The 9,935-nt window shown below is 33.3% G+C and overlaps 1 pseudogene; it reads left to right on the plus strand.

Moving 5' to 3' along the window:
* The first annotated feature begins 389 nt into the window (after positions 1 to 389).
* LOC111366627 overlaps positions 390 to 9,935 on the plus strand; it is an 11,506-nt pseudogene continuing 1,960 nt past the window's right edge.

Below are 9,935 nucleotides of genomic sequence, written 5' to 3' on the forward strand. Positions count from 1 at the left end.
AACTAGGGTTTAAAAAAAAAAAAAAAAAAAATGTGAACGATGTACACTTCATTTGCACGCATTTCTCCATGGCTTTTTGGCAAAATTTTATAGTTGGTGTATTTGTCTAAAATACAATTATTGCTCTCAGTCCATATAATTTCTGGTAAGAACTGCCGTTTTTGCCTATTGAGTACTATTTTGTTTCATGGTCATGTATATGGCAGAAGCTCCTATTTTGTTAATGAAAATGCTTAAAAGATACAAACTCTGTACTGGATAAACTAAAATTCATACCCAAAAAAATTGAGCGGCATTTTGTTGCTACATGCTATAAAAATATGGCCTTCAGGTGCCAATCATGGCTACCAAAATTTTCTTCTGACTGCACAGGTTAGGGAATCCTGAATTCAGTAAAGCGATTATTGATCTTTTCTTTTGTTAGAACTGAAGTTTGCAAACAATGGAGGCCGGGCATGGTTATAGAGTGGTGGTGCCGATTGACGTAAAAAAGAAGCCACGGGAACAGGAACTCCCATTGCACAACCGATGGCACCCCGACATACCTCCGGTAGTAGAGGTCAAAACTGGAGAGATATTCAGGGTGGAGATGGTTGATTCTGCTGGAGGTGCCATAACAAACGAGTGCACTGCTGAAGATGTGAAGCATGCAGATTCTTCTTCTGTGAGTATTCTTGCATAATTTCATTTTTTTCCTCTCGAATTTTTAAATTCCAAGCTACTTTTATTTTTAATTGCTTTGGCCTTTTCTGTTTGTTGATTACTTGAAATTTTCTCCTAAGCTAGATCGCGTTGAGTAACTTGATTTTGAAAATGTGTAATTAAGGCTCCGTCTGGAATTTTTACATAAAACTCTTTCAGGGTAAAAGGATCGAGTTGGTCCTTATGAACAGCTTGATGCACTATCTCCATTCAATCCCGTGAGTGAAATGCAACAAAGAAAAGGGAGGAAAATCCATGGGATCTTGGGTAGAGACGGGTGATATTTTAGTAGGTAAATTTATGCCCCAAACATTGAACGGATTGTCATGTGCCCTTGAAAATAAATTGTTGCGAGTCGGCATACTTCTCATTTAGGTATCTACTTCAAAAAAGGAAAAAGAAAAATTGTTTAAAACTACCTATTGGGTTGGGGGGGGGGGGTTTTGCAAATACCTACGAAAAGATTGCTTGGATTTATCCACGATTATTTTTATTTTTTGTTCAGTTTAGTTCATTTCTTATCGCAAAATCCTATATCACAATACTTGATCAGAGTTGCTTGGTCTTTGTACAATACAGTTCCTTGCCTCAGAGGATAAAAAAATGTGTATAAACCAAAGTGGATTTTCCTAAAGTCCTTTTTCACTATTTAAAATTGAAAAGAACACAACTACAAGATTAATGGTTTCCATAGACATAAAGAAGCCGCCATGGAAGCAGGACATACCTCTTCAAAATCAGTGGCAACCCAAGATGACGCCAGTGGCAGAGGTCAATCATGTTAGATGTTCAGACTTAAAATTGTCGACTAGACCAGAGTTGCCATTAATGATGACAAATCAGTCGATGTAAAACGTTAGATCTATCAACAGTAATTAAAACTCATCTAGTTTTGTGCCAATATAATCTTCAAGCTTCATATAAACAATGATGCGGATAGAACAATATATATACAATAATGCTACTCTCAGCCAGGGCAAGAGACAGGGTAGAAAACAGGATTTTAAAATTACTGATGTGGCGTAAAGAAACGAAAGAAAAAGACCATAAAAAATAAAAAAATGTCAGGGGCCTCAGGGCTGCAGTTTGAAAACAAAAATGTTGCAGCCTTTTTTGTTTTTCATTTATGCCATGTTTGGCTAAACTTAAACACGTTATTTAGTTTTATTTTTATTTTTAACTCTTTAGCTCCAAATATAATTCCGATTTTCTTTAGTTAAAAATAATATTTTTAGTAAATTTTAATAAAAATTGATAAAACTTGTAGTTAAAAAATAAATAAATTTTTTGGATCCAATGAAACGTGGGTTCAAAAATGAGTTTTAAAAAATTAGGACCAAACATGGACATATTTATTAATTAATAATTCATCTCACAATTTCTTAAAAGTAATTTTACCTAATAGGGAAGTTTTAAAAGTAGCCAAACATACTCTCAATAAGGAATTCTAGTGTCGACTTGTTTAAAGAATTTGAGCTTCATCCATAAATTCTCCGTCGATGAGAAAAAAAGAAGAAGCTTTTTCTAATTTTTAATAATCATGAAATTATTATCATGAAAAACTTTTTTAATAATCATCCATAAATTCTAGTGTTCATAATTTTGTAATAATCATGAAAAACTTTTAAATTCTCTGTCGAAATGAAGATTTTGTCGATGTTTTGACATAATTAAAAATTAGAAAAATGTTTTTTTATTTTTTAATAATCATGAAATTATAGTCCCAATTAAGATGCCAAATTTTTTTCTAATTTTTAATTAAGTCAAATACGAGCTAAATCTTCATTTCGACAAAGAATTTAGAAGTTTTTCATGATTATTAAAAATTTATTAACATTAGAATTTATGGATGATTTTTAAAAAAGTTTGTCATGATAATAATTTCATGATTATTAAAAATTAGTAAAAAGCTTTTTTTTTTTTCTCATCGACGTAGAATTTATGGATGAAGCTCAAATTCTTTAAACAAGTCGACACTAGAATTCCTTATTAAGAGCATGTTTGGCTACTTTTAAAACTTCCCTATTAGGTAAAATTACTTTTAAGAAATTGTGAGATGAATTATTAATTAATAAATATGTCCATGTTTGGTCCTAATTTTCTAAAACTCATTTTTGAACCCACGTTTCATTGGATCCAAAAATTTTATCAATTTTTTAACTACAAGTTTTATCAATTTTTATTAAAATTTACTAAAAATATTATTTTTAACTAAACAAAATCGGAATTATATTTGGAGCTAAAGAGTTAAAAATAAAAATAAAACTAAATAACGTGTTTAGATTTAGCCAAACATGGCATAATGAAAAACAAAAAAGGCTGCAACGTTTCTGTTTTCAAACTGCAGCCCTGAGGCCCCTGACATTTTTTTTATTTTTTATTGTCTTTTTCTTTCATTTCTTTACGCTACATCAGCAATTTTAAAATCCTGTTTTCTACCCTGTCTCTTGCCCTGGCTGAGTAGCATTATATATATATTGTAAGACATTAAACCCTAATACCAAAATCTTTATAATTCATGATTTTTACATATGAATTTAATTGATGAAGAAACATACTTTGATCCATGGCAATAATTGAGAATTTTAGATCTGCAAAATAATAAACTGTTAAATTAAAGAAACTGTTCTCTCACTTTTCCTCTCTTTTATTGAATGAATTAATTGATGGATTTCATTCACATTTATAGGCAGAGAGACGCAGTCTCCTATGTGCCATAAAACTCTCCACTTTCCATCAAAATAGACAATTATAAAACTACCACTTTTCAATTGGGCCAATAGGATTTTAGTAATATTAATCATCTTTAATTAATTCTTTAATATTACATGGGCCACAAATAATTGGTTTTACATTCTCCCACTTAGCCCGTGTAATATTGTTTTGTTATGTGGTATATAACATAATGCGCATACCATTAGCTAAAATCCATCATACATTGGTCACTTAATATATCATTCTTAAGCAAAGACTAATAAGAGTCATGGCGATTTTACACCATCATATAAGCATAATTCCTTCCATGTACTACAGTATTAGTCCCTACCCAACATGACATATAATGAGAAGTTCGATAATTACATTACAATAATGTCTTCGAAAAGACTATCCCTATCAGCATTCGCATAATTCATTCACGTACATGTACCAACAGTTATGAAAGGAATAATATTTTGTCAAAAACAAAACATAAATGAGCCCAAAATGTCAATACATAAGCATCATAAATTGCATCATAATGTTAATGATAATTTTCAATAATGCCCATCCTTTCGACATGTTCATTGAATGTCTTTGGTGGCAATCCTTTTGTTAATGGATCTGCAATCATAAGATTGGTACTAATATGCTCGATTGACACCCTTTGTTTTTGAACTTCTTCTTTAACTGCAAAGTACTTCAATTCCATGTGCTTAACACCTTTAGAGTACTTGTCGTTCTTTGAAAAGAAGACTGCTGCAGAATTATTACAATAAAGTTTCAGCGGCTTGGCTATACTGTCGACGATCCCAAGTCCTGAAATAAAGTTCCGCAGCCAATTTCCTTGAACTGTGGCTTCAAAGCATGCCACAAACTCGACTTCCATAGTGGATGCAGCAATGATTGACTACTTCGCACTTTTCCATCATATAGCCCCTCCAGCTAAGAGGAACAAATAGCCAAATGTGGACTTTCTAGTATCCACACATCCAGCAAAGTTTGAATCTGAATATCCAATGACCACCAAGTTATTAGATCTCATATAAGTGAGCATGTGATCTTTCGTTCCTTACAAGTATCTCAATACTTTCTTTGCAGCTTTCCAATGATAAAGTTCTGGGTTACTTTGATACCTGCCCAACATTCCAACAGCAAAACTGATGTCTGGTCTGGTGCAAGTCTTAGCATACATTAAGCTCCCAACAAGAGATGCATAAGGAATAGTTGTCATTTGTTTGCGTTCGAATTCGTTTTTAGGACATTGCATGAGACTAAATTTGTCTCCTTTCTGAATTGGAACAACACTCGCTGAACAATTTTTCATATTGAATCTCTCTAAAACTTTATTGATGTATACTTTCTGAGACAACCCTAACAACCCTTATGACCTATCACGGAATATTTCAATTCCAATCACATAGGTTGCCTCTCCCATGTCTTTCATTTCAAGATTTTTAGAGAGAAATTTCTTAGTATCATATAATAGACCAAAATCATTAGTAGCTAGCAAGATATCATCAACATACAGAATCAGAAATATAAACTTGCTCCCACTGACCTTCAGATATATACATCGATCAACGACGTTTTCCTTAAATCCAAAGGAAGTAATGGTATCGTTGAACTTAAGATACCATTGACGGAAAGCCTATTTAAGTCCATATATTGATTTCTTTAACTTACATACCATGTCTTCCTTTCCTTTAACTGAAAAATCTTCAGGTTGATCCATATAAACTTCTTCATCTAAATTTCCATTTAGAAAGGCGGTTTTCACATCCATTTGATGTAGTTCTAAGTCATAATGAGCTACTAAAGCCATTATAATTTTGAGTGAGTCTTTCTTAGAGGCTGGTGAAAATGTCTCCTTATAATCAATGCCACTTTTCTGAGTAAAACCTTTGGCAACAAGTTTAACTTTATGTCGTTCGATATTACCATTAGAGTAGCGCTTGGTCTTAAAGACCCATTTACACCCAACTCTTTTACATGATTCTAGTAATTCAATGAGATCCCAAACTTCATTATGTTCGATAGATTTCAACTCATCTTTCATAGCATCTAACCACTTATCAGAATTAGTGCTCTCAATGGCTTGTGAAAATGAAACTGGATCATCATCAACAATTCCCAAGTCAAATTCAGACTCTTGCAAGTAAACCTCATAATCATCAGAAATAGCAGGTCTACGTTGTCTTTGTGACCTTCTTAATGTTATTTCTTCTGGTTCATTTAATGCAGGTTCGTCGGTGGCAACTTCATTGTGAGGTGTTTGATCATTTATTTGTTGTTAGGTAAATTTGCATGTCGTTCAAATATTTGAGGAACAACAACATTAGAAGAAGTTGAGGGTAGAGAAACTTGAACTCCAACTTCTTGTATTTCCACATTTCGTGGTTCAAAACTCCCACTAACTTCACCATTCTCAATAAACCTAGCATTTCCAGTTTCAACAATTCTAGTATTATGGTTAAGACAATAAAATCTATACCCTTTTGATTTTTCTGGATAACCAATGAAAAATTCACTGATTGTTCTTGAGTCCAGTTTCTTTTTATGTGGATTATAAATTCTTGCTTCTGCTGGGCAACCCCAAATATGCACGTGCCTTAAACTGGGTTTCCTTCCCGTCCATAGTTCAAAAGGAGTCTTTGGAATTGCCTTACTAGGAACCCTGTTTTGTAGATATATAGCAGTCTTTAATGAAAACATCCACAAAGATATGGGTAAAGAAGAATTGCTTAACATACACCTAACCATTTCTATTAGAGTACGATTACGCCTTTCAGCCACACCATCTTGTTGTGGTGTGCCTGGCATAGTGTATTGAGAACATATGCCATGTCTTTCAAGAAATTTAGCAAATGGGATTTATGGTCTGGGTTAAAAGGAATCCCTGCATCGTATTAGTAACATGAGTGGTACATCCGGAATCAATCCACCAAGTATTATAAGGAACTTCTGCCAAATTAGATTCGAAACATACATAAGAAATAATCTTACCTTTACTTTTGAACCATGCCTTACGTTTCAGGCAGTCCTTTTTATGGTGCCCAGGTTTGCGACAGAAATGACACGTATCCTTCTTGTGTTCCTTATTGTGGATTTGGGCAGAAGACTCATTTATCTTTAGTGGTCCTTGCTTAATGCCCTTTCCAGATCTTTTCTTATATTTCTTTCCAGCTCCTTGATGACTTACGAGATGAACAGAATGAGTTCCTTGATTCTTAAGCCTTGTCTCCTCTTGTACGAGCATACTGTGCAATTCATTCACATTCCATTTATCCTTTAAGGTATTATAGTTTATATGGAATGGACCGTACTCAGGAGGCAAAGAGTTGATGATAAATTGTACCAGAAAGTTCTCATCCACAGTCATCCCAAAAGTCTTAAGTCTTGCTGCAATGTTACTCATTTCAGTAACATGCTCATGCATGATACGAGAACTATCAAATTTCATGGTGGTTAAGGTACCCATCAGTGTGCCAGCAAGTGATTTGTCAGCTGTTTGGGAACGTTTTTCCACAAACTTTATATATTCCTTAGCATTCTCAGTTTTAGGGATAGTAGACTTGATATTCTTTGTTAAGGTCATCCGCATAAACATTAAGCTTAATCCGTTTGACCTTTTCCAAGCTTTATAGATAGATCTTTCATTAGCACTGCTCTCATCAGTAAGATCAGCAGGTTTCTCAACTTGAAGTGTCAAGTCCAAGTCCAAAACACCTAAGTTGAACTGAACTTGTTCACACTAGTCAGAGAAATTGAGTCCATTGAACAGTGGTACAGATGAAGCATGCGAATGCAGAGAAACGGGAACAGATACTGCAAAATATAAAATGCTCTAACATTAATACTTTGAGTTTTAATTTTAGATTCAAATAACAATAAATGTATAGCTTAATTCTCCTTTGGGTAATATTACGTCATACCATCATAATAAATATAATGATGCTAATTAAATTTCACTTAATTGGTAATTAAACATACTCTAATCAAACATGTATGATATATTTGGATATACAAAACACATCCGACCAAGTAAATCAATTAATCACAATCATGTTCAAGGATAATAAAATTAACTGATCAACCTTTGGGCGATCCATAATAATTTTATAATCTTTGAACGTCAATATACTCTTGACACCAATAATAAAGTCATTTTCATTTACAAGCATCAAACTATCAAGAGTAATTGATAAATAAATTATGTAATTTAGTGTTCAAAATACCATAATGTTTGGCCACTTTGGTGACTAACAAACAACATTAATCAAACTTTAATTACATAAATAAAACATTTATCACTTAATGCTTTTAATCATTTTTTTGTTTATTCATTATTGACATAAATAGACTAGGCACGTTCCAAGTTCCAACACAAATAGACAAGGCGGTAAAATTCTACTTATATTAAAGATGCATTTCTTGGTGAGCAGAATAGTCGATTATCAATAAATTACCCATTAATTGACTATTAACATGCTTCAGTAATAAACAGAACATAAGTTTGCAGTCAAGGCAGCGCTANATTATCAATAAATTACCCATTAATTGACTATTAACATGCTTCAGTAATAAACAGAACATAAGTTTGCAGTCAAGGCAGCGCTAATAATTACAATTAGTTATTCATTTACATGTAGAACTGAAAATCCATTTATTTATCATATATCATTGGTCAATTTGGCCCCCACAGAGTAATTGGAAATTGGAAAAAAAATAAAAATGCTTCAACCAAGAAAATTGCAGTGACGGCTCATGATGGCAAAATCAAAGATTGGACTTCTCTCAAACCAATCATAATTTAACAGACACAACATGGTATTTCATCAGTAATTTGACGGAGATAAAAGAGAAATCCCACTATTGTAATATAAAAAACTTGACTTAATGTGTACAGATTTCAACCCATAAATAACAATAAAACCTATAACCGGTCATCATCAGCAGTAAATGCAGAGTCTTTGTCAGTACCATTATAGATTAAACGAGTTTTAAATTCATTGGTAACCAATTCATGAAACTATCCACTAATAATTATCCATGGCCATTGATACGGTTAAACATAATTTTGTGGTCAGAAAATATTCATCAGTGGAACCATCATTCTAATTTCAGATCTTAACCCATAGATCTATAAAGGAGGTTAAAGATCCCATACGAAAACAGTATCTTTAAAGGAAAATCAAGAATTTCACAACTTGGGCTCTGATACCACATGTAAGACATTAAACCCTAATACCAAGATCTTTAGAATTCATGATTTTCACATATGAATTTAATTGATCAATAAACATACCTTGATCTATGGCAATAATTGAGAATTTTAGATCTGCAAAATAATAAACTGTTAAATTAAAGAAACCGTTATCTCACTTTTCGTCTCTTTTATTGAATGAATTAATTGATAGGTTTCATTCACATTTATAGGCAGAGAGAGGCAGTCTCCTACGTGCCATAAAACTCTCCACTTTCCATCAAAATAGACAATTATAAAATTACCACTTCTCAATTGGGCCAATAGGATTTTAGTAATATTAATCACCTTTAATTAATTCTTTAATATTACATGGGTCACAAATAATTGGTTTTACATATATATATTGTTAAAGTAACATCAAGAAGCAAAGAAAGTGAAAGCTTTTCATGCTAATTATCATGATCAAGATTCAATTGCTTATTCCCCTTCATAGAAGGTGTGTGAATAAACTATCTGACATAACCTGTTGTAACTGATCCAAGTAAGATCGTTGCATCCTCGTTTGCATAATTACTGCCCTCAGCAATTAAAAATAGTATGTGACAACTGACATATCTAAACACTGCCTCAGGTGCATTACCTTAGTGGGCCTATTAGAGTTGTCGATGTAGATGGGAAACCAGCAAAACCTGGCGACCTTCTTGCTGTCGAAATTTGCAATTTGGGTCCCCTAGCAGGGGTTGAATGGGGACTTACTGCAATATTTGACAGGGAGAATGGTGGTGGATTCCTCACTGATCATTTCCCTCATGCAACCAAAGCCATTTGGTATTTCGAAGGAATATATGCTTACTCTCCACATATACCTGGTAAATCTTTTCCTATTTTCTTACTTGGTGAACTTTGCATCTTCAGAATAGATTATAAAACAACAGATACGATCCATCTAGTTCCAGGCCAACTTTTAATTCGAACGTTATCTAACTAACTAACACGGTCATCTAAAATAAAGTTTTTATTCCCATATGTGTTGCAGGTGTAAGATTTCCTGGGCACCTTCAGGGGAACTACTTAATATATGGAATAAGAGGGAAAGGGAACTTGAAGAAACTGGACAAACTCTGAAATTGTGCAAGGTGCTGCATTCACGGCCACTAGCAAACCTGCCATTAACAAAAGGATGCCTCCTTGGCAAGGTATGGATGGAAACTAGAAAAACAAGCATCGTCTCAATGGCAAACATATCATCAATATAAGGATAGGAGTCTTGACATTCGGTAAGAGCAAAATATCTTGGCACATCTAAATACACACAAAAAAAAAAAAA

The sequence above is a fragment of the Olea europaea genome, chromosome 18 (genome assembly GCF_002742605.1).
Source record: "Olea europaea var. sylvestris chromosome 18, O_europaea_v1, whole genome shotgun sequence".
In the NCBI taxonomy this organism is placed as follows: Eukaryota; Viridiplantae; Streptophyta; class Magnoliopsida; order Lamiales; family Oleaceae; genus Olea; species Olea europaea.